The sequence below is a fragment of the Arvicanthis niloticus genome, chromosome 10 (genome assembly GCF_011762505.2).
Source record: "Arvicanthis niloticus isolate mArvNil1 chromosome 10, mArvNil1.pat.X, whole genome shotgun sequence".
Classification (NCBI taxonomy): Eukaryota; Metazoa; Chordata; class Mammalia; order Rodentia; family Muridae; genus Arvicanthis; species Arvicanthis niloticus.
In genome coordinates, this window is record NC_047667.1 from 46,392,764 (window position 1) to 46,410,741 (window position 17,978).

Consider the following 17,978-nt stretch of genomic DNA (forward strand, 5'->3'; position numbering starts at 1 on the left):
GCTAGATGCTCCAGAGACCAGAGGTAGCTGGGTACCAAGGGTGATACTTCAATTTTAACCCGGTCCTCACTTGGTTGTCAATTGAGTTTTGGGGGATTTATTAGGGCTTTAGCCAGCTTGAGACCCTTACAATTGAACCTGTTCCAAACATTTATCCTAAAGACATACCCACCTCCTACCCCAATACTATATCATACTTTCCTACTGCAATCACAGGAAAAGGATCTGCAAAAGACCCTGATTCTCCCTCTGTCTTCCCAAATGCTCACCAGCAGGAAGTTTCTGTCTCCATCAGGACCGGGACTGTTTGGCTATAGAAAAGCAACCTCCAAGAGTTTGTGGGTGTGGGGAGATTCCTGTGCCTGAACTCAGACTGTTCAAGAGGACCAAAGACACGTTGCTTTTCTGTCCACTAGGGGGCTACTTGTAGAAGGCTGGGAAAACAGCTTAAAAATATGCTGCTGAAATTTCAGTAAGAGGGGAAAAGAGAGAGCTTGTGAGAGACAGCAGAGCGGTCCCAGGCTTCCTCATCTCGTTCACGTCAGAGGCAGGAACCGACTGTGCTAAGGCTGTTGGCTCAACACGCAGAGACAGAGCCGGAGCAGCCTCAGAGACAGGGAAAGAAGAGGTCCCCCCTGACTCAAGAAATTACCACGAGTGGAGTAAAGCTATCTGACTTTTTGGTCTTATTTTGGTTACCTCTTCTCTCCTTCTACTGGTAGACCTACCAGCTGCTGTTTCGTTTCTTTCGTGAAGCCTTCTCTCTGCCTCTCAGAAAAAAAAAAAGAAGAAGGAAGGGAAGAGAGGGAGAGAGGTGGGCGCTCTAGGTGAGCGCATCAGCTGGCACCAGCCCGAACAGACAAGAATTCTCTGCCCAGGAAGCTGCTCTCGCTCTCCCTCTCCGGCTACCCACCCCCCAACCGGGGTAAGTCCAGAGTACTGCGCTCCTCTGTTTCCTTGCTAGCGAAATTTCAGCACCACGGAGAGCGATTAGATGCATGTCTGTTCTTCAAGCCGTTTGGCTTTAAGGTTATATCTCTTTAGGCTGCTGGGAAAGCTGGGGAAAGCTGGGTTCTGCGTAGGAAGAAAAAAAAGGGGGGGGAGAAAGGCGCAAAAACTGTGTCTACCGAATTAGAGGGAGATGTGGACCTTGGCCTTGGGAGTGAGCTTGAGCAAATGTGTGTGTGTGCACTGTTGCATAAGACAGGTGAGGTCGGAGCTAGCAGGCTTGTAATTGTGCTAGTCTCCCTATGAGGCTGTCCTTTTTATATGTAGCTGAGAGGGAGGGTTTGGGGAAAAGAGTCCTGGATTTTCCTTAATTAACTCTTTCATAATCAGCCCTAGGTAATGGGAAAGTGTTACAGGGCAAGCCTGGGGCATAGGAATAGAGGTAGAGTTAAAAGTTGTGCTTCCAGGAGGGAGCTTAGAGAAGCGAATTTTAAAATGCCATTTCCCCCCCCCCCCCCCGGATTACTTGGATTCTTGCTGTGGTGACAGCCTAACCTGACCCTTTGCTTCCTTTCCTGGTGTCAGTTCATGGTGGGTAGGTGCAACAGGTTAGCCCAAGGCTGGGGGTAGATTTGGGGCTGAGGTCTCTAATTTCATGCTTCAAGGAAAATGTTCAGCCGGACAAGGGCTGGCTGGTTCGAATTATACTGTTTGTAAGCAGGCAGAAAATACTGTCTACTTTTTTCTTATCCTTGGTTGGAAAGAGGGAAAAAAGTCTATTCTCCCTTATTTCCTGGGGGCATTTGTCAATGACAAACAGCCCAGAAGAAAGGGTTTGTCTCCACTTGCCTAGAGAGTCAGGAGAAAACACTGACTGGCCCAAAAGTAAAAATTTCTTCTCCAACTCCCACCCAGGGACTCTAGGGGCTCCACAGATGGGAGATTGACATTACTACATTCTACTGCTTTTTCATGTTCTATCTCTATTTTTCTCTGCATCTCTGTCTCTCTGTCTCTGTCTTTTTCTCCTCCTTTTCCTTCCTCCCCCCCTAAATACTTTCAGTAAGTTACTTCTACCTGTCTTGCTTTTTTTCCTTAGAGACACTATCTGCCTGCCCTCATGTCCCCCAGTTCTACTCAGCCCTACCTGCATGAAGCCACTCAACAAGTGGTCTTGAGGCCTTTCTTCAATCACCAAAGTTTCCTGGGACCCAGTATCCCAAGAGAGACGTACAGCTTCTTTCAAAATAAAGCCTCAACTTGGTTGGCCTCTAACCCTTTGAGGTTCTGCTCACCCTTTTCCTAATGGGGTGGGGTAGGAGCTGATAGGTGGAGTTAGACACAGGCCTTTTTCCTGTGATGTTTTGTGTTACGTTTTTAATTTAATATCCTGGGATTTTCTCCAAGATGAGGAAAGTGCTCTTTACTTTGGATTGTGGGAACCTCCTTGGTGGGAGACACAGTTCTGAAAGAAACAGTACCACCTTTCTTCTCATTACCCCCACCCTGTGTTTATCAGCATCAGATCTAGAAACTTCAGTGTGTCTTTAGAATGAATGGCAGATGGATGTAGAGATGGAAAGACAGAGATTTCAGAGGTTGTAATGGTAGAAAAAGATTGAAACATGAAACTTTAGATAATCAGAAGCCAACACAGACTCATTCATATTCCGTCCTTTCCTTCCCATCCCTCCAGTTTGTACCAGTAAGTGGATGGATTTCTGTATCACATGTCCCTGAATGCTTAAAAAGCCGTGCCCTTGCAAAGGAGCCTCTCTTCAAGATGCTATTTGTTACAGATGTCACAATTATCTTATCAATACCCCTACACCCTCTCTCTGAAAATAAAACATGGCCAGTAACATTATTGGGTTCATTTTTAAACAGGGGAAACACTCACTGGGGTAGAGAGTGGCAAAAGCAGAAACAGAACTTCTGATGTACTAATCTCCTCACCTGTAAGTGCAGAAGTGCTCGTGTATGGGAGAGTGAGAACTTGCCACCCTGCAGTTCACATGCACAAGCAAAGCTTGTTAGTGAATTCCTTGTGAAACAGTGGGTTCTCCTTGGGGAAGAAGGAGAATCAACCAGACATCTTACCATGCTGCTGATGCTCTGAAACCAAGTGAAGAGCTCTCTGTGGTGGTAACAAGGAGTCCTGGGCTGCCAGCCTCCAGGATGAACTGAAGTCATGTACCCAGTGTTCACATTCCCTTTACCTCAGAGTGCCAGGTAGAGGCCCTTTCCTAGAACTCATTGCCATAGATGTGTGAGTTTGGAATGTTTGTTCATTTTGCTGACATGGGATCCTTCATGGGGCCACCTTCATTGAGTCCTCTGTGGTTTGAGATAGAGGAGGATAACCAAGGGTCAGGAAATGGTTGGATTTCTACCACCTAAAGGAGTGAGAAATGGCACAAACCCACTAAACACATAAAGCCTCTACTTTCCCAGAAGCCTCTTCTCTTATACCTGCCAGGATTCTGGAGAGAAGGTTACTGTATACTCACATCTGTCTTTCCCTCACTGAACAAAAGGAATTCTGCTAGGCTGCTTCTGAGACATAGAGAAATAAGACATGCTAGGAAAAGATGGAGGGAAGGATGAAACCAGCATCCTTTATCATCTATCCTTTGTCCTTTTATAAATAAAGCTTTATTCTCTGTATATCACTATAAGTGACCATCTTTTACTCAAATGGGTAACCATTCCTTTTATAGTTGAGATATAATTTGCATGTAACAGACAGAAAGTGACTACTTGGATTAGAAAGTTTTGACAACTGTGTCAAAATGAATATTTGACCTTTACCCCTGCCCCCAAATATACGAAAGTTCCTGCATGCTTCTTTCCAATCTACCTTTTCTTCTGCAGTCCCTTTCTTGTTCAATGCTACCATCATAGCTCAAATGGCTGCACTGTGCAATATAAATACGCTGATTGCATTACATGATAGATGTGCTATGTGGATCTTGGACTTTCTTATGGACATCCCAGGTTCTAAGTTTAATGATTCTAGATGGGTGACAGCAAAGGTAAGGGAGGGGTATGTGCTGCATCCCAGCTTGTGTGGTGTCATGGTAGTAGAAAATAGTTATTTCAGTTGTGTGTATTAAAGGCAACAATTAAATCCAAATAGTCTCTCCCAGAAGACCTTGCAAGTTCCTGCCTTTGAGATTATCTGAGTTTATTTGATGGTGCTACTGGGAAATATGAGATAGAAATCATTATTAAAAAAATAGAATTTGGCTTCAGGTGTATGGTCATGAGTCACTTCAACTGGTCTCCCAAGAATGAGCTGAGGAGAGACTACCCATGTGAGCCGAGTAGAGAGAGAGAAAGAGCTCGTTTACAGTAATAGTTCTTGCACCATGAAATACAGTTTCATTCACAAAGACCTGGGTGGGGTATGTGCATTTATCCTCATTATTTAAGAGTGGCTTTAAAACCAGAAACTAGATGTTGGCCTCATGTATCTATAGCTTTCCAGTTCTATCCATTGGCATTCCATTCAACTTGCTTCCATCTTTGGGCTTTTTGCTTCTGTAATAAGTGCAGTTTCCTATTTGTCATTAAGAGATAATGGAGTCACCAAAAGGTGACTTTGTTAATTTTTATTTGTGCAGGTGTGTGTGTGTGTGTGTGTGTGTGTGTGTGTGTGTGTGTGTGTGTTATCATGGCATCTTGCTAATTCTCTTCCATCCTATCTCTACTCTAAGGACAACTAGTCAGAGTTGAGGCATTGTACACAATTGAACTTGAGGTCTTCAACTAAGAACAGAGTTTCTGCCAGATCAATCAGCACATGAGTCCTCAAATTTTGTCTGTGTAAAACATAGATCCATTCACATGGTCAGTAGCCTTCTGCATACCTCTATTTGAAGATATTCCTACAGTGCTTTCTTTTAGGATATTGTCCTTCTGAATTCATCTTCCTTAAAGGATTCATCAAGCCAGTTCTTCTACAGGAAGGGTCCTGGGTCATCTCTCTCAGATGATATCTCACAATGGGCAGTGTAAGCTGCTAAGCTACACAGTATGAAGAACTAAAAGATGGCCAAAGGGTAGAGCCCTAAATCTAGGTAGAAGAATTTCAAAGGGTGAATGATGTCCCCAAAGGCACTTGGAGTAGATGACTTGGCAGAAGTCGTTGTTGCTTTATCTTGCTTTTGATTTTCACTTTTTAAAGATGAGATTTGCCCCTAAGTAGTATTGCATCTTCTTAAGGGCAGGGCAAGAAGGAGTGTAAGAAAGTTGTTTCAAATCTATTTCCAACTACATGCAGGGCTCATTAAAGCTTTGTCTTGAATGTTATTTTTGGCTAGAATTGTACTGATACATCTTTACCATAGGGAGTAATGTGTACATCAGTTGGCAGATAGACCAATAGACCTTAACAGCCATGTTCTCTTTGCTTTGCATCTTTTTATTCGCCCTAATTTGCATGTATTTATTTATTCGTTTGTTTATTTACTTATTTATTTGTCTTTTGGGTGACTCCAATTTAGTGGCCTACAGTGCTTTTGACTAGTGTGTAACCATAGCCAGCACACACATTCACACAGTGTCATCACTCCGAGCTGAAACTCTCATAATAACTTCCATTTCCTCCTTCCCCAATCTCTGCCAGCCACCACTTTGCAAGTCTGATCTAGGCACATCATACAGATGGAATCATCTAATTTTATCCTTTTGTATCCCACACTTACAAATTATTATCTTTATTGCTAGCATGTGTGTTTGGAGTAGGGTGGACACACATTCCGTGGTACACATGTGGAGGTCAGAGTTAACTATGGGACTCAGTTCTCCCTTCCACCTTGCTTTTGAGGCAGGATCTCTTTCTTTTTCTGCCATACAGCATACTCCAGCATAGCTGGCCTGTGAGCCTCTGCGTGATTCTCTCATCTCCACCTCCCATAGGAGTGATGGAACTACTGGTGCTGATGTATCTCCCCATAAAGCTTTTCTATGTGGGTTCCAAGAATCAAACTCAGGTCATCAGGCTGAGTACTTTTATCTTCTGAGACATCTCTCTGGATTCCCACCTATCTATCTCCAAGTATGATACATATTAAAAATCCATCCATTGTACAGCAGGTATCAGAATTTCCTTCCTTTTTACAACATATATATATATATATATATATATATATATATATATATATACATATGTGTGTGTGTGTGTGTGTGTGTGTGTGTGTGTGTGTATCACCATTTATCTGTGTATAAACACTCATTTGCTTCTGTGCTTCTGTCTTACTCTCCAGACAATGGGCAGGTCACCTCTCTGATCAAAGCACTGATCTGAGTTAAAATCATTCCCTTTCCTGATAAGCCTGAACAGGTAGTTTCTAGAAGCAAGTTGGAGAGGCTACGTGAAGCTAGCATATGTGGATGGCCTGGGTCTGTTTCCTGCACGTAGGCATCACTGGTATGTGAGACAGACAGAGACAGTGAAAGTGAACTGGAGTCCCAAATCTCTATCCCCCGAAGTGCCCCAGCTGTATCCCAGAGAGACTCTAGGAGGCAGGGAGAGGCACATTCGTCCTGCTTAAGCTTTGGGCTCTACTGTTTAACAGTAATAACAGAGGGGCTTCTGAAGTCTGCACAAGGGAGTCCACAGACTCATTACAGTATTCTGAAGGGTGCTACCCTGATCACGCAGGGATCCTTATCTTTTGGGAAGGGCGCCTCCAAGCTCACTTGATTTGGTTTAATAGATATGCATGAATTGACTGTAGATGATTCAGTAGAAGGTCATTATCCAGACCCAGGAGGTGGGCATGTGTTCCTATCGTGCTACATGGTGAGAAAGAGACAAAAAAGAAGATGCCTGGAACATTGACTCAAGGATACGTAGCAACCAGGGTGTCTATACCTGACAGCAACTTAACAAAATCTCTAAGCTGGAGTTTGGCCTGTGATCCAAATTTAGCTAAAATCATTTCATTTCTAGCTGCTTTTGTCTTTCTATTGATTATGTACATGATTAGCCAACATTCACTGAGTATTAGCTATGCATGTTAGTCAAGTACTTGGTGTGAAGAATGCCTTTGATATATGTTTTTACTATTATGATTAATAAGTGCTTTTAATACTCTGTATCATTTAGATGGCTAAACATGATATATATTATTCCCATTTTTACAGATGAGGAAATTGAGGCATTGTGGCCTCCAATGACTTGCTCAGCTAAAGTTCAAGAGCTTCCACACTTTCCCCCTTTTTAGTAATAACAGCCATGATTTATGGAGTGTTCATGGTTTGCTTGGCTCTGGCTCAGGCCCTGCAGTGTTATATCTCACTTGGTTCTCACAGTTTTAAGTTCAACCACTCTCAGGTTGAAATTTCTCCATGAGATCAACTGTGACGATGTTGCATAGTAATTCTCTTATTTAATCCTTGCAACCCTGGAATCACAACAGCAAAGAGAACCTTCCCCAGCCTAAGGAAAAGGGGAGACCCCAAACCTGAACCCTTATGATGATTATGAAAGAGAATGCATTGATGAGCGGCATAAAGCCAAGAGGTTCAGAAAGGTTATCTTGCCCCAGGCTGCATGACTAATGGGCACAGGGCTGGCTTGAACCGTGGACTTGTGGCTTACCTCTGCTTTCTTTTACCTTGAAGTGCACATGTAAAAAACCCACAGGACAAAAGCCCGTTGGGGTGTATACCAGTAGGCCAAAGCTGGTAAGGTAAAGGCAGGAGGATCACAGACTTGTGGCCAGCCTGGGCTATACATTTTAGGAACTGGAGAAATGCCACATTCTTTAAAAGATTTGTTGTACAAGAATGGGGACCTGAGTTCAATCCAAAGTATGGTATAAGAAGGACACAGTGGCATGCTTGCGATCCCAACCCTAGAGAGTAAGGCAAGTGGATCTCTGTGGCTCACTACACAGTCAGTCCAGCCAAATTAGCAAGCTTTGGGCCAGTGAGGAAGACTTTGTCTCCAGAAGAAGGTGGAGGCAATTAAAAAAAACCCTGGACTCCACACACACACACACACACACACACACACATGCACACATATATAGACATAAATAGATGTATTCACAAATAAACATATACACACAAAGAAGCAAGAAACACAGACTTGGAAACTTGACTTTAAGTTACTGCTTTACCACACCCTGACCTATGATGACCTCAGACAATTACTGAATCTATTATAGTGTGAGATTCCTTATCAGACTTCCTCACATCCATCAGCTTTTCTGAAACTATAGATACTCTCATGTTATCTGTAAGGAGTTCTCGTGAGAATTAAGTAAGGAACAAATCCCAGTGCCTAGAACAGTGCTGACACGGAACCTGTTTCTTAAGAACAATGGTATCATTTGCTATTTAATGTGACCTGCAGACTGGGTGCAGACCCTGGGTACTTGGCATCTTAACAAGCGAATAATTATCTGGGTTGACCTGGATTTTATACCCTTCTCAAGTGCTAATGGGCTGGGTCGTCCTTGTTTTACGTCACCTTGACTTTAGGAAGATGTATTGTGCTATTTTTTTCTACTCTTTTAGCACAAAAAAAAAGACAACAGGCCGATATTTTAAAATATCTGAAAGCTGCCTTTTGACAATTAATTATGGAGAAATTGTACCAGACCGAAATTAATTTGAACCTTAAGGAGACACTTGGGGTTTGAGCCCTACTCTGCTGGAGACTTCAAGTCTTTGCCTTTCTTTCTCCCCCCTTTCCCCTCCCTCCAGGTTCTTCTACCATTCTGAGTTTTATTTATGAAACAGTCCCCTTCCTTTATAATTATGTTTTCCATAAGAAGAACATCTAGCAGCCACCTCCTGGCTGGGTTCTAGTAATTGTTTGAATCTTTTGACGGTGTGCAATTTCAAAGCCTTGGGTTTATATAGATTACCTTGAATTTATCTCCTCAAGTGCATCGGGAGAGAAGCCGCTGCTTGCCTGATGGAGTAATGTAAACCACGTAGCTGCTGAGCACCAGTGACGGTGTGGACGGACTATTTATCTAAACGGATTTCTGTAGAACACACACTTTAATAAGCCTGCCTGTCCTGTGTAAGTGCCTCCCGGTGTCCCCTGTGGATGTGTCAATGCCAAGGTCAACAGCAGTGACTGGCTGAGGGACAGGTGGGGAGGGCTGACAGCACCATCTCCTCTTTACCTCCTCTGACAGCTGGCCAGCTGTGAGCAGGGGTGACGATGCAGGGAATTATGTTTGTCTTGTGCTGGTAGATGTGGATGTCCAGCTGGGCAGAGGAACAGGGTCCTGAATAGCAGATGAGGGCCTTGCAAATGACTATGTGTTGAAAAGGGTAGAGGCCAGTGTCATGGATAAAGGGGATTTCCCCTCACGGTGACCCAGGTTGTGCCACAGAGAGATGGAACTTATAAAGCCAGCCATCAAGGCTCCCGCTCAAAGCCGTATATATTTATAGAGATATAAATGAAGTTTAATGCTGGTGAAACTCACTATAAAAGCAAAAGACTTCATCTGTATCTACTTTAGGTGCAGATCAGCACAGGGCCTTTTGCCTGCTTCCAGCTGAGGGTGCACACCCCACACTCTTTCAAGAGCCAGCTGCTCGGGCTCTGGAGCTACCAGCAGGGCAAGGGAGACAAAGGTTCCCTTGAGCATCTTCAGATGGGCACCCAACAAAGGCACACTCCCCTTATCATCCAGGACTGTTTAAAAACAGCAGCAAATAGCATAGACAGGCAGAAGCATTGCCCAAATCAAGCAGCTTCAAACAGTCAGGAGTCTGGCTTTCAATAAAACAATTTGAGAAAGGTTTGCTTTTCATCTGCTTTGGAAGCTGCCAGTTTCTGCTCCTCATAGCTCCAGATGGGATACAATTGCAAAGCCCAGTTGAGCAATCCCTGTGCTCTGTGTGTCTCCTCTGGCCCTGCCTCTCTTGCCATGTGTGTTGGGCATGTGGCAACCCTGTGAAACCCTCCCTGACAGAAGTTGCATCTTGGCTCTGCCAGCTATCCCTGAGTTGTCTGGGGGAAATCAATTGCCTCCACTTCCTCTCACTTGGGATGTGACAAATGGTTGCTGCCTCTCCGAATTGTTGACTGTATTCAAGAAGATGCCAGTTTCCACAAGGAGACTTATAACATCCCATAGGTAGTGAGGGGCTTCAATCCATGGAGTTCTCAGCTGGTGGGAATGCCTACAGCAGAGAAGGTGCATTTTAAGGGAGAGGATTAAGGGCTCAGACTACCTTGACATATTTTCTCCCTCCAGGCTGGAGATGCACCATGTGATCCCAACCTGGCTGCAGGAGTAAAAGCCTCTAGGCAGTATTGAGCCATCTTTCCTTTCTTTATAAGGTTTATTGGCTTTTTAAAGTATATGTATATGTGTATGAGTGTTCACATGAATGCAGGTGCCTATGGTGGCCAGAGGAGGGAGTCACATCCCCTGGGGCTGGAGTTACAGTTACCTGAATGGATGCTAGGAACAGAACTCAGCAGGCATCATCATCATCATCATCATCATCATCATTATCATTCCTTCCTTTGTGGCTAGAGGCTATGGGGACAGCAGACAGGTGGCCTCTGTATACTCACTCTCTCCTGCTTCTCTGCTCTCCTAGCAGGCTCCTGTGGGCCTCTAGTGACAACATTAGACCGAGGGGCCATAGAAGCCCACTTGATATCCTCAGACTCTGGGGTGTGTTAGGAAGACATAGATATCTTGGGACACTGTGACTATTGAGAAGATATGACACCCAGCTTATGCGTCATGAACCACACTGCTCTCTTCTCTCTTAGTTCTTAAGGTCGGAAGTTGCTAAGGGATTCCTCATCAGGGGAAGGACCTTTTTCATGCTTGAAGTTCCACACCTCACTCTGGAGTCAGGCTCAGCAACCAGTGACAAGTTAGGATGCCTGGGGAGTAGCAGCTAGACAAGTGGGAGGTAGATGTTCATGGTGCCCTGGGTTCATGAATCATCAGCTAGATCCACAGGTGTCTCTGCCCACTGTTCAGAAGCACAGGCCCACCGGGCTCCAGTACTTCTTGTGTGAACATAAACTAGTCTGTACAATTGCCTTTGAGTGTTATGGTTCTTCCCATTTTATAGGAGGAAAACAAAGGCACACAGTTTCTGATTTTCCTTAGATCATATAAATAGAAGAACCTGTATTTGAACCCAGACCCTTAGTTCTTATTGACTATGCTTCCTCTGCTTCACTTGGGAACACTGTAGCATCCCCTGGTTCTTGATTAATACAGGAAGCGCGAGAGTCAGTCCTTGAAAAGGGCTGATTGAAAGGAAGACCACAGCAGCTGCACTTTCTCCCTGGGCTCTGAGCAGTCATTGTGACTCTTGACCTTTGTGGATTTTTTTTTTTTTTTTTTAAACAAAGCACCATCTAACTCCTTGAGATGAGGAAATCTCTTCTTCATGCAGTCTCACAGGAATGCAGTTCTTATCCAATGACAAAGTCTCCCTCACCTTGTGGCTTAGCCACCTGGGGATCATCTGGGGACAATTTGTAACTAGCCTTTTGTGTGTGGAATGTTTCTTTCAACTCTGAACTGACATAGTGCAAGATGAGATTCTCACGGTGTATTCCCAAATGATTGATGTAGCTTAGGGATGGGGGGGGGTGACAGGTGCCACTTTACTCAGTTTGTTCCTTTTGAGGTTATTAATCGAGTGCCATGATAGCCAGGACCCCCAGAAGGCTAAGGGGAAGACAGGTAGTGCTGTCTGGAGCTCAGAGCTGCTTAATGGCAGCTCAGTCATGTCCCTGCCCTGCAGCAAGGAGTGAAGACAACAGCAGGGGGTGGGACAAAGAGATAGGTAGATTGTTCCATGCTTCCTAGCCACCTACCATGTGTCAGACATGGTAGAAATGGAGCCCAAAGCAGACTCATCCCAGAGTAGACATGCTTGAGGACAGGGCTGACCTGGGGCTGGTATTTAAGTTCTTGTATCAGGTGCTGGGTAGAAACTTTTGGGAAGGGATGTATCACAAGCCAAGGTGAGAAGATTCACGAACAGGTTCACCACAGGTCGGAATAACTACTTTCATGCAAGAGGATGTAGACTTGGGAATAAAAGACTATGCATTCCGGACATTATGAACCTGAGCACAGTTCTTACCTCTACCTAGCTATGCCCCTTGAGTGTAGTCACGTAACCTCTCTGGGCCTTTGGGTGATGAGGAAATGTGGATTGTAGCAGCGGATGAGGGGCTCCCTAGATGAGGAGGGTGATTGTGGCAGCTGAATAAGGAAACATTTACTATCCTCCAGTGTTCCTTTCAGGCTGTGCTTCTTACTTTTCTTACTTTTCACAATCCTATTAAAATTTCACAGAAGATGGCTCACACTTACTTGCTATGTAAGCGTGGGGACCTGAGTTTCAGACGCAAGGTATGGCTGCACTTGTCTGCAACTCCAGGACTGTGGGGTCACAGAGGCAGGATGATGGTTGGGACTTGCCGGCAACTAGTTTTGCTCCAAACTTGTGTGAAGGAAATAAGGTGGAGAGTGACAGGTCAAGATTATCTTCCGGTTTCCAAGTGAGTGCACACACACACACACACACACACACACACAGAGAGAGAGAGAGAGAGAGAGAGAGAGAGATATTTTCAAAGTTCAACAATGTGACTATTATTAAATTGCTTCTATTTCTAGAGTTTCAGTGAACTGTCCAAGGTGGTACAGGTAATATGTTGCAGAATGGAGATCATGGCCACTTGACCTTGTACTGTTTAATTATGTACAGCCCCCCCCCCCCCTTGTGCTGGGATTGAGCTGGCCCACAAAATTACAATGATCAAAAAATTACTTGTCTGCACCTAGAGGACAGAGCTGATTCCCTAAAGCACTATAGCAGCTCCATGCATTATGGACGGGGCCATTAGAGGCTTTGCTCCCCACCCCCACCCCCATTCTTTTATTTTCAGTATTTTCCAAGGTAACCCCTTGACAGATCAGTGCTGAATTTCTATGATGAGGTCATCTCTTGTAGTCTGAGTAGTATAGGCTCTCTCAATCCCCACTCCTCACTGCACACTGCCGCAACTCCACAGGAAGCTAGTCCCCTCCTTTGCATCAGACCTGAGGCCAGGAGGCCAGGAGGCCAGCAGGTCATCAGCCTCAGGTGTCACCCCACAGAGAAGTCTGCTCCCACAACAGTTGTCCATGCACCTTCCGCTTTATTTTCCTTTAGCACATTTATCATCAGTCTATGATGATAAATTTATCATAGTCTATTTATCAGATATCTATGATTTTCTTTTTTATTATCCGTTCCCTCCCTGTAGAATGCACCCTGTAAGACCTGGACTTTATTAGCCTTACAGTTATATTCCCTATCCTAAACTGTCTGTGAGCCGTAGAATCTGGCTGACCCAGTCAATGAGTGAGTGAGTCTTCACCCAGGATTATCTGTTCCAGCCAGTGGTTGCTCAAGGCTGGCTCTGAGCCAGTCACTATGCCAGTGGCTAGATTAGGAGTTGGTTCTTTGTCTTCAAGGGGCATCTTGTCTGGATAAAGTAGAGAGAAGGGTACATCTAGGTAATTCCCGGTGTGAAGAGCTAATGCCTAAGAAACAACTGTGTGTTGTAGGAGGGTGGTGTAGAATGGGAGGGAAGGAGAAAGACTCACTTTGTTTAGCTTCTGCAAAGGAGGTGGTATGTGGACTATTCATGTTAAGGGTTTGCAGCATTGGGGGTGGCGTGACTATCAAGGTGCTGTAGTTTGAGTAGCAGCACTGGGTCATGGTTGGGTGGTCATGGGCATGATGGGAGATTATGTTGTTGAAGGAGGCTAGAATTCATCTTTACTCTCACAATATGCATGAAGGAAAATTGCCAACAGCTTGAAGAACTTTAGCTGTGAAATCTGAAACTATGTTGTTCATGCAAGCCTGTCACCTCTTTCATAAGAGAACAAAAGGCACAGCTTAACCAAATTCTACCCACAATTGAGGAGTTCTTTTATATTTAACCACATCTTTTCTGCATTGTCTCTAATCCAGAGACTGTGGACTTGGGGCTGTTGGAGGTTGGGGGCGGAGGAGGCTGCAGAGCCTCCAGGCCCCTCCCATTGCTGGAAGGCTCTTCACACTTTAACAACAAGAGGTCAGTTTTCAGCCTTCCCTGCTGATTCCTCCAGTGTCCTCGGAAAATGGCAACACTGTGATTGGTATCACATAAGTTAAAGACAAGACTGTTTAGTGAGCACGAGGGAAGGGGTGGGAAGAAGAAAGGATCTCTCACAGCAGAAGCCTTGAATGCCCATTTTGTTTCCTTTAACTGTGAGTTATTGAAGAAAATTGTTCATTCTGTTTACTCAATCCCTTCTCTTCGAGAAAGATGATAAGGCCCAAGGTTCTCACGCCAGTTGCCCCAACTCTAGGAAAATGTTTCACTATTGATCTGAGTACCAGTAACTCAAATGCTGGTGTTTATCCTGTGCTTGAACACCTAATAAAAATTTAAATTATTATTTCAAAAAACGCACACAGTGAAACACAAACATTACCAGGGAGGAACCTCTTTAAGCAAAGTGCAAAGCCAGACACATTCACAACACAAGAGCTTTGGGGAGGCAGCTTGGGGGCTGGTATTATGACTCCTCCGTGATGGGTCTCACTGTCTCTGCTTATCTGTGAATGCTTCTCTGATGTGGACTTTTCTGCCTGGCTCCATAGCTCTGATCTAGACCCTGGTTTCCACCTTCAATAATACGAAATGTGTGTCAATAACAGGTATTTCTTTCTAAGTCTTCCTGTTATAAATAGGAGGAGAGAATGACATTGCAAATGAATCACCCATGCAACTCCCATGGACAGACTTTAGCACATAGTAGGTGCTCAGAAGATATCTCTTCTTACCCCTGTAATGTGCTTCGCAAGACTGAATATTCAGTTCCTTCCTCAAAACGTCCTGCCCCATAGCCTATTAAAATCTGAGCCAGCCGCTGTCTTACTTGAAAGGCTCTGAGCACTAAATCACACCTATACATAAATGATTGATAAGGAATTAATAGGTTAGGTGGTAGCACTTATGGAGAGCAGCAGGCAAGAAAAGAAAGAAGCTTTAATAGCAAGTGTCAAAAACCAGATATAGGCCTCTGAGGGGACATTTTCAGTGACAGGTCTGCTGTAGAGTTCCTTAAATCATGCCTGTTAGAAAACCATCTCTTGGGTCCCCAAAAGGACAGGTGATGCACAAGGTCAGGAAAGCAGAGAGTGGGGTCAGCATAGGATTGCATGTCATGGCCCCGTGGCCTTACTCTTAACCTTGCCTGTGACACTCTCTACTCTTCTCTGCAGTGCTGAGTCTAGCCTCTCACACTGGCAGCCCAGCATGGTGTTTTATTTTTTTTTTTCCTTCTGGCTTTAGTTCTCCAGCCCCTGGCTTTACCTGTCTCCAGCATCCATTGCTCTTCAGTAACTCACTTCACCAGAACTTGATAATCCCATTGATCATGATCATCAATCAATGACTTGCAAAAACATTTCTGGACATTTTTTCTGTGCTCACCCTTCAAACCTCCTGCCTGGTTAAACCCAACTGCTGGCTCTCCACCACTCTCCTGGTTACATCCAAACAAGTAAACCCCATGAAGAGAATTGGTGTCCTGCACCCTCTTATCATAGCAAAGACCATAACTCCCAAATGAGTGCGAGAAACTCTCTGGCAATCTCTTCATGCTCTGATGAGTTAACTCTCAAGCTCATGATTTTATGTCTCCTTTTGCAGGGACAGCCAGCACATTCTTTTAAATCTCTTCCACCTTGCACTTTATAGGTAGGCCCTCCCGTGCCTTCCTTCCTGACTATTCTTTATGCTGAGACATTGGTCCACCATGTTCATTTAGAAGTCATGGTCCTGCTTTTCCATGGTCTCCAAAGAACTGGCTTTAGTAGGCATCACCACCCTCTTCCTCATTACTTTGTCTTCCTAAGAAGGAGAGGGATGTACCCTGATAATGTCCTTCTCTGAGAAAGTGAAGTCTGCTTGGGTTCTGCTTCTCATCTCTACTTCATTTCATAATGCCCATCTACAGCAGAACCGAACTGTAAATGCAGCTGATCCTAATTCTACTTTATGCTGTCTTCACTCCTTAAGGTATCTATAGCTACCCTTTTAAAGATACTCCACAGATCATCAAAGTTCCCAGGACGTTCATGTTCCTAAATCTCAAGATGTTTCCCACTGTGTGTGTGTGTGTGTGTGTGTGTGTGTGTGTGTGTGTGTGTGTGTGTGTTTGATCAACTCTTCACATCATGGAACAATTATTATCACCATTAAACCACTCTCTTCTATTGACTTTGTGGCATGAACTTGTTAAGTTTCTCTTCTGTCTTGAAAGACACACATTTTCTGGCTTCTCTCACTGTCTCCAACCTCTAGAAAGTTGAATCTCTGTATGCTGGTTAATATTGACTGTCAACTTAATCCCTTGAGCATGCCTGTGAGAAATTACCTAGATTAGGTCTTTTGACATGGAAAGACTCACTGATTGTGTACAGTACCATTCCATGGCTTGGGGCCCTGGACTTAAAATAAAGGAGAAAGGAAGATAAACACCAATGTTCATTTCTTCATACTCCCTAACCATGCATGAGATGTGATGAGCTGCCATGACTCCCCGAGCACTCCCTTTGTAATATGTGTTCTCCATTCACTTCCTCTTTCTTATTTATTCTCGGATCCAAGCCCATGGGTGGGTGCTGATCACATTTAGGGTGAGCTTTCCTGTCTTAGTTAAACTTCTCTGGAAATCAATACACCTCAAGTTATGTCTCCTAGAAGATTCCAAATCCAATCAGGTTGATAATGAAGATTCTAGAATCCACAAAAATATTGGGAAGTGTACCATTCAGTTCCCCCATTTTGTAGACAAAGGAGATCAGTGCCAGGGAAGGGTCATTTCACAGCAAATCAAGAGTCTTTATTGTCTTCCTTGCTTATTTTCTGGGTGCCAGTCCTGGGCTGGGATACAAGGTAATGGAGCCACACTGGAGCAACCGCAAAGGACTGAGTTCCAGCACGTAGGCTCTGAGGCTTCTGGGTGAGACTTCTGAACCATAACAGGTCTCCCAAGAAGCTAGACTTATTGCTACCTCAGAATTTTGTCTAGAGAAGTTCCTTGTGTCAATCACCTGGATGTGATTTTTTTCAAATCTGAACAGGGCTTGACTGTACTTAAGTGGCTTCTGCCATCCTTTGATTTATTTTCTCCTTCTCTGCAAGAAGAAAAGGTGTGAAACTTATGACTGTCTAATTCCACCTCTTACATGGCCAGAGGAAAATGTCCAGCAGGGCTAGCTGTTTTCGGGGGCGGGGGGGGGGGCGGGAGGGGGGTGATTCGAATCAATTTTTAATTATCAAATGTTAAGTGAAATGTCTTTTTAATTATATATGTAAGCTGTGTGATTGTATGCATTTAAACAGTTGCATACATATGCGTTTCTTTCAAACATAAAGAACAAAAGAAGAGATTTTAAAAAGGAATTTAGACTGTCAACTTGTTCCTTGTTCTATTCCAGCATATTGGGTGATCTCTGCCTTCTAAATGGTTTCTCAGTTGTGAGTTACAGAGCCTTTTGCTTTAGCAGAGATGTCAGCCTGAGAGTTTATATAAGGTGCACCCTACTCTCAAGAATATGCTTGCTCTGCCTCTTATTTGTTCATCTGAAAATTAGTAGATGGGGGTATTTGGATCGAATTTTCTTTTGTATTAGGATTTAGGCATAGACTGTGGAGAATCTCTCCATTCAAATATTTAACCTAAAAAAGATTAATCACTGTATTATTTACTATAGTGATTTGAATGAAAATGTCCCCCATAGGCTCAGATATTTGAATCCTTGGTCTCCAGTTGGTGAAGTTGTTTAGAGAGGCTTAGTGGGTGTGGCTTTGCTGGAGGAAGTATATCACTGGGGTGAGGGGTGGGCTTTGAGATTGAAAAGCCTCACCTATGCCCAGTTTACTTTCTCCCTGCTTCATGCTTATGATTAAGAATATGAGCAATCTGCTTCCTGCTCTGGCAGACATGCCT

The 17,978-nt window shown here is 44.1% G+C and overlaps 1 protein-coding gene across 4 annotated transcripts in view; it reads left to right on the forward strand.

The window, feature by feature from the left end:
• The first annotated feature begins 328 nt into the window (after window positions 1-328).
• The window catches only part of Tnr (tenascin R), a 393,934-nt gene continuing 376,284 nt past the window's right edge, over window positions 329-17,978 (forward strand). For 3 of the 4 annotated variants that reach the window (XM_076941446.1, XM_034512991.2, XM_076941447.1), the window contains exon 1: window positions 330-925. The gene's annotated coding sequence lies outside the window, so the exon portion shown is untranslated. Of the gene's footprint in view, window positions 926-17,978 lie in introns of all 4 variants that reach the window. The other variant, XM_034512993.2, reaches the window with a different exon arrangement.